The sequence below is a fragment of the Athene cunicularia genome, assembly GCF_003259725.1.
Source record: "Athene cunicularia isolate RWA chromosome 11 unlocalized genomic scaffold, athCun1 chr11_part1, whole genome shotgun sequence".
NCBI lineage: Eukaryota > Metazoa > Chordata > Aves > Strigiformes > Strigidae > Athene > Athene cunicularia.
In genome coordinates, this window is record NW_020799113.1 from 11765998 (window position 1) to 11774052 (window position 8055).

Genomic DNA, 8055 nt, shown 5'->3' on the forward strand with positions numbered 1-8055 from the left:
GGAAAATTTTTTTTTTATGTTCTCTTATCCATCTATACGAGCTGTGTATCCAGCTTAAAGGATTTATTACGAAGAGGGATGAAAAAAAGTTATTTCTTTGATGTTCCCAAGTCTTTCCATGTAACTGGATTAAACCCTGAAACCATGTTAAGCAAAAGATGTGACAGTAATGTACTCTAATTTGTTTCCCTAAAGACTGATGTGGTGGGTTATTCCAGCTGACTTCTCTTCAATTGTTTGAATATTTTCTAGATATCCATACATTATTAATCTTTAATGCTGATAGTAAGCTGCTAATAGAACAGGAAATACTTAATTCCTTTCTTAGATTTTCCACAATATCCTTCTTTCTCTCCTGTAAACATTTTTTTTTTTTTTTTTTTAAATTTAGGTTGTTCAAGATGAAACCATCCATATTTTAAATTGTATATGTAGATTCTCACAGGGTTGCTAGATAACTGTTTAGCAGATTCTCCTCTATTTGCTATAGACTTTAATGGTTTAGTATTTTAAATAGTTGCTACAGGAACATATTGTACTTTTCGATGATTATTTGAGTTTGAATATGAATTGCTATCTGCATGAAGCCAGGAGGGAGCAGTAGTCTCTGAGTTTTGGTCCGATGGAGTGAAGGACAAAGATAGTAATTTCATAATCAACAGCTTTAATGAATCTTAGTACTGTAGCAAAAAGCAGAGCTGGCAGGCTTCAGCAGCATCGTCAGTCTGAGGTTTGTTTTGTTGTTATTTGAGTTAATGCTGACGTGAAACTCTAACAAAGATGTAACATTTGTCTAGATGTGCTGTGTATAGACATTACTGGACACAGGGCTCCTTTTGATCAGGAAATAGATTTAGCTATTTTTTTAAAATGTTTGCTGTTGTAGCGGGCTAAAGAGGACAATATTCTTGAATAATCAGATTTGCCCAAGCTTAAGAGGTTTTTTGCACTTTTGCACTAGAGACAAAGAACCTGGTCTTTGATCTGCTTTATGCACCATCGAGATCATGAGTGATGTGAGTACCTCTGCTGCCCACTGTTACAGTGTAAAACCTTCAGTGGGGTCAGTATAGGAAAATTAGATCATGAGATGGGTGATAAACTTCACTAGTAATAAATGAGAAATCTTGCAGTAGAAGAGTGAAGTGTTTAATAACGCTGTAGTTTTTTTGAGCTCTAGAAAAGTAAACCTATTTCCAATTTTCAGCTTTATATTGGTGTTAGAGATATGAGTTATGCCTTGGGTTATATATACAGTTGAATTTTTCACCCCTTTGTAGACTGTCATTGTGTAGTATCTGTTCTGATACTTTCTAACAACCTTTTTTTATACTTTGCTACCTAGCTTTTGCCTTTCTGAGAGGCAAAGACAAAGATTTTCTTTTAAAATCCTTTAAAAAATAGTAAAAAAGGCATTAGATCAGTTGTGGCATTTTGCTTATATAGCTTGACTGCTAGGAACAGAGAGAACCTGGTTTAATTTAATTTGCTAAATCATCTTTCAATTCTTCAGTTCTGGGCATTAGCCATTAATGTTCTTACAAAGCCTTTCTTAAAAAGGAAAAAAATCAGTAAGCACACCTGACCTTAATAACAGGGTTTTGCTGTTAATCAAAACAATCAAAACAGGATCGCTAACATAATGTATTACCTTTCAAAATAACTATCTAGATATTTTGGATCTGTATTGAAATCTTTCAACTTGAGTGTGGTTTAGGGCTGAAAAGTATTTCAGTTAATTTAATGAAATTAGTGTCTATTGTCCATAGGGGATCCACATCTAGTTCCTTAGGAGGCTGTATGATTTTTTTTTTGGCTTGCTTATCCTTTGAATCTGGTGGGCTTTATATTAGATCCTAAAATTTGACTCCTGTCTGAGAGGGAATCAGAGCCATGTATTTTCCCCTAGATATATATCAGGTATTTCTGTTAAGGTTGGCCTGAAGCCCACAGGCAAGGTTGCTATTCATTTCAGATATTCTCCTATCATTACTTAAAGTGTTTCCATGACAAAAGAAGAGAAGGTAGCCTTACAGTTAGGCAAGCAGAAGACTAGTTACTACATTTTCATATGTAAGGCAGACAAGTTGTTCTGCTTTGAGATAGCCTTGGCTTTCTGCCAGTCCCTCCTTGTAAACTGCTCTTCATAATTCAACAAGGCAACCAAACAATCTGCATTTTCTTGCAAATTTACATAAATTTTCATTATACTGTATATCTGAAGTGACTGTTCCCTGTTTTTTGGCAACGTTAATTTCTCTGTAGTCCTAGAGTAAGGATAAGCCATGACCTCCAGTTCTAATTCAAATAAAACTGAATTCAATTACATATTTTTGTCTTAGTAGTCCTTGTTTGATCACCCTGGGTATTTTTGTTTGTAAATGGTGTGTGACCTCTATAGGAATAGGAAAATTAATGTAGAAATATCTTCTACACTCTTTCTACTTCTCATTAAAGTTCCTCTAAGCCTTGAGGGCTGCTTGTTAGCTTGAGCTCCCTGTTTGGTACTGTTGCTAAAGAACAGTTGGTAGCCTTTATGTATGTTCCTGAGGGGAGGAGAGAGTACTGAAAAAGAAATGGTTTTGTGCCTTTTATTTCTCTTGTTGAGCATTAGTATTTGCCAGCTGTACTGCAGGACGATTATAGGTGGTGCTGAAATGTGGTCATTAATCCTGATGTTACACATCTAACAACTTGTAATGTAAACTATTCCATGAATGTATGTAATGAAGCTTTTGATACTTTTATAAATTGACATGAAAACCAGGTATTTCATAATTTTAAACACAGTAATGCAATATTTAAATCTACTTATTAGAGTTCTTTGTGGGCAAGAAATCCCTGTTTGCTTTAGAGAACACTATTTTACAATGCTAATAATTAAAGGAAAGTGGAAACTACAAATAAGAAAACCAAACAAACTTTAAAGTGTGTATTCTAACAATTAATAAGAAATAACTCATGTTTGAATTCTACTAGTTCGAGTAAAGGATGCTAATGTCTGTCCTTGCTCCTACTCTGATGTGTAAAGTGCAGTATAGTAAAGCTTTCCAATCTTCAGCTTTATTAGTTCTGGATCTTAAAGACAAATAACTTAGTTTTCTGTTATTACTACTTCACCTGCATAGATTTAATGTCTGAGTGCTTGTATTCAAATTTGTCAAAATAGACATAAATGCAGAAATGTCTGGGAGACTATGATAACCTTAGGAGTCATACAGAGCTCTAAAAATTACCTAATACATGAGATTATTTTAAGTATCCATCACTTTTTGATTTGTTTACTATACACTTGAATTTTACAGAGATAGTTTTTACTGTTCTTGTATATTCCAGAATTCCCTTCACTGTTAAGGATAAAACAATGATAACAGAAGATAAAACGTTCTGTGCAGAATCTTTTGCCTCTGGTAAGTGCAAAGCAAACATCTTCACTCGAGTAGATCTCTTTTGTTTTTCATTACTACAGAAAAATTAAAATTATGTGGCTTTGCCTCAGGCCTTCAATTGCTCTGTTGGGTTATTAAACATACAGTGGAGAGCCAGTAATGAGTGTTATTGCTTATGTACCTTGTCTCTTTGTTCTTTACAAATAGAAGATCCATTACAGTGTTTAAGAGACTTGGGATTTATTGACATTTTTTTTTCTAAGAATCTCTTATTTTCATAATTGCTTTCAAGAGCATTTTCCTGCCTTTTTTTTTTCACCCCCATTAATTACTGAATCATCTTTTCACAAAACAATCAGTAGTAATTGACAATGCTATCCAGTTAACTCAGTAAGCTGTCTTCTTCCAAATCATTAGGAATATTGAGGGTGTTTACTGAAGTGAGGGAACCCAACATGTTGGTGAAGTAGAATTATGTTCTTTACTACCCTGAGAGTACTTTGAGTGTGTTGAGGGGTGAGTTAAACATTCTATCAGAAATGTCCAGTGATTAGTATTTTGTCTCCCATTTTGTATTTAAAACAAAGAACCCTTGAATTTTCAACTCCTGTCTCTGCAATTAGCCATTTAAAACTTCTGTACAACTTGATGTGCTTTGTCAGGGGCACTGAAAGGAGGCTTAAGATCTGGATTCCTGTGTTATTCATGGGAGAATATAGTAGTTATTAAGGACAAGTGTTATGAGCAAACTGAGTGTGATAAGCAGGGGCAAATTAAACCCTTTCACATACAGAACACTTGTCCTTTTAATTCTGGTATTACTTCCCCATAAAATACTAAACCTTGAGTATTAAAGCATAGATGTATTCTGTTCTAGTTTAGCCATATTCATTTGAGGTAAAGGAGATAATCCTGAGCTTTGAGTGTTCCCTGTAGTCTTACTCTTCAGGTGAAAAATAAGCTGCAGTATAAACTCAGAAATTAACATAATGCTTAAACTCTGAAATGCTGTGGCTTAATGATCAATACTTGTAACAATATAATTCTTGCTTCTGAATACATCTGGAAGGAAAACAGAAGCAACTTGTATGTAGGTGATGATGTGCTTTGAGGATAATTATAAGATTAAATAATATGCTTATATTTCTATATCTAAATTAACAAACTATTGAAATAAGATTTAACACTTTAAAGATGTCTAGGAAACATGTGTTTGGAAGAAGTCATTTTTCGGAGGGAATGGCATGATATGTATCCTTTAAGTCCACTGGCAGCATTGACAGATTTTATCCTTCAGAAAGCGTGATTCAGATTCCAAAGCAGCAATTTGAATTTTGAGGTGTGTAGGTCTTAGGTACCTATTATTTGGGTTTTTTTTTTTTTTTTCCTTGAACCGAATTTGGCATAAATTCTTTTATGGGCTTCTCCAGTATAAAAGCTATTACCATAAAATTATGCGATGGTAATGGAAAGACATATACAAAGACATTAAGTTCGTACTTTGTTCTCCCTGAGCCTGGCTCTGTAAGAAAAGATTTATAAAAACTAAGCTGTTTTATCTGGTATATGGTAGATTATCTTCAATAGCTAGATAAGAGGGAACATATTGACAAATCACAAATGACTGTTGTTGGTGCTGATCTAAGAAACAGATGGAAACCAGATTTTTAAGCTGATTCTGTAAAATAGAGTGTAGCAAAGGAATCTGAATGTGAAAATAAACTTGCAGTTCCATGGTGACACACAACCACATATTAGAGCATATTGAGATGTGATTTGTGTATTTATAGGGGGGGATTTGTGCTGTAGAGATGGTTATTGGAAACAACAGGAACAGAAGTTTAAAGATAGTAGCTTTTATATTGTTAAGTTGAGATAGGTGCTATTTTCAAAGCATGAATCAAATCAAAGAGGTTTTTAATGTTAAAATCCTTTCTTGCATTATAATTAATACAGTTTTAACAGTGTGATCTCAAATAATGTAAAATCAGCTTATCTTTCAGGCTGACATAGTTGGGAATCTTGTTTTGGTAAACAGTCTACAGACCTGAGCAATCGTAGGGCTCATATATAAATGTTGAAATAAGGACATGTAAAAGTAAATGGATTTGACTGAGTTTTACTATGGACAGATATATAGGGAATGTATATTTGCTTATGTGCATTCGGTTTTAACAGACGGTATTGGAGATATGGGTACAAATGAGTGCAAAATCAGCATGCTCCTAGAAATGTATGGATTTAAGATGGTGATAATAGAAATACAGTAATAGTACTTAAATACTGTAAGAGTATTAAAGGTGGTGGGTTTTGTTCATGCCAAAAAAGTGGTTAAAGAGCACAACATCAGGTCAAAATGCGTTCAGACTGCAAACCCAATACTATTTTGATGAAAACATCAGCTTTCTGCACTCTGAGGAATACCAAGCAGTCCACCCAGTTTTTTTCTCTGTAGCAAAGGGTGTTTGATTATACCGGAAGTGGAATTATGGCTCCAATAGTTACCAGTCACTTCTTAAAGCACAGCTGATAACGCGACATTAGAGTAAGATGTATAGACATAGTATTTTTAAACACACCATGCACAAGTTTTTCTTTCAGACTTTCAGGTTCAATGTTAATTTCACCATTCTTCTAACAAAACAAGGACTGGTATCTCATTTTCCTGCCCTTAATATTTATAGAAACCTATAGAAGTCATTATTCCTTTGGGTTGTGCTCTCAGATCTGTTCAAGCGTACAGCTATTGCCACAGGAAGGGTTGGGTCTACTATTACAGAAATACTGAAAAGCTCCCTCCAGGAGAGATTTTGCTCTGGATTGGGAATTGGGAGCAGGTGTTAACTAGTCAGGAGTATTTTGTCTATTTATGCTAAGGACAGAAAACCAGATTAGAAAGCAAGGAAGGGGGGAAAGCAAAGCTTGTAGAGCTGGGTTTGGGAATATTGGAGAGTTATGCACAGAAGACATGACTGGTTGTGGGAGCTTGTCTATATGCTCTGGGGTAGCAAAAAGGCATCTGTGTTCTGACCATGTAATCAAAAAGTTACAACTGAGGCTGAAGTATTATTCAGGCCATTTGGGAACCTTGTCAATAGAGCTTTTCCCCTTTTCTTGACAGACTTGGGCTTTGCAGGCTTGCTATTTGTTTTATTATTAGAGGTTTACTGTTTAAAGACAACATAACTTAGCAAAGAATAGGGATCACATTATTTTTATCACATGGACAAATATGCCTTAAAAAGAAAATTTAATCATGCAAACCTAGCACTTACAAGAGTTATATGGACAAAACCGACCTGTGTAAAGCTACATGTTACTTGTTGAAAAAATCTGGAACTAACAGACTGTCACAAATAACATTATGTATCATATAGGTCACGGTGAAATATTTATTACTGAAATCAATGAAAAGTAAATGAAATCTGTCAAGGAATGTTTTAATTAAATATTCAAAAAATTCAAGTCAAAATTAACTAGTTTTTTTTTAACACTTATTTTCTGCATGAAGTGCAACTGAAAGTAATGCCCATTTTCATTCTTTCAAATTGAAATACATTCTGAGACCACTACAGAAACCGACACCAGGATACAGCCTCAGGGGTCTGTCCTATGAGCTTCTCATTAAGGCCTTTCTAGACATCAGACAGGGTTGAAGATACTCAATTGCCACCCCACCCTTTTTATTTATTCCTCTTAAACTTCTTACATTCTAAGCGTTTCTAAAAAAAATTTGTTGTTACTCTCATGAAAATATGTGATTACAGCTGTTGTTCAACTTTTATTTTAAAGCAAAGATTTTTCAGTTGCTAGGGTTGTATATTAACATTTTTCTTCTGTACTATAGTCAGCACAACAAACATTATGGTTTTACATATGTTTGTAAATAAAGGATATGCCAGTACAAGCTAGTAGGTCACCTTTAGTGAAAGGTTTCCTGTAAACAAAATATCAGAATAAACCCAAACAAACCAGGGAATAAAGTGTAGGCTAGTGTGGAAGTCATATTCTTGGCAAATTGCAATGTACGCAGCAGCCACTGCATGTTATTCAGAGCTGCCAATAGGGACACTGAAACAAGCCTGCTGTACAGGTGCTAGATCTGGATTAATAAATAGTCTGTACAGTATCAAACTATATAAAAAGCTTAAAAACCACAATGAGAATTATTATATTTTATAAATTTTTTTATATTGTAAAAATTTTAAAATTAGGTCCAAACCACCATTAAAAAAGGTATGAAATGTGCAATTTTGCAAGTGGAAACAAGGGGCACAAGAAGGGTTCCATAAGGGTTAGTAAGAGTTGCTTTGTGATTTTTTTTTTTCTTTGTTTCCAGTATCTTCCTGGTAATCCAGTACCAGTATATACCTGGTAATCATACAGAGCTTCCAGTATATACCTGGTAATCATACAGAGCTTAGAGCAGTTCTTTTCAGGCAAGTAGGACATGAGCTAAAAGTATCATCACTGATTTCAGTAGGGAAGATTGGCTGCAATAAGGAGTAAGAGGCTATTTTAAGAGACAAATGTACAGTACAGTCTATTTATGTAAATACTTGGAAAACGCAGGAACAAAATTGTTTTCTAACTACAGAGCTGTGAAATCAGTGAGCCATACAATCTATAATATATGGCAGAATATTTTAAAATCCTAAACCTTCTC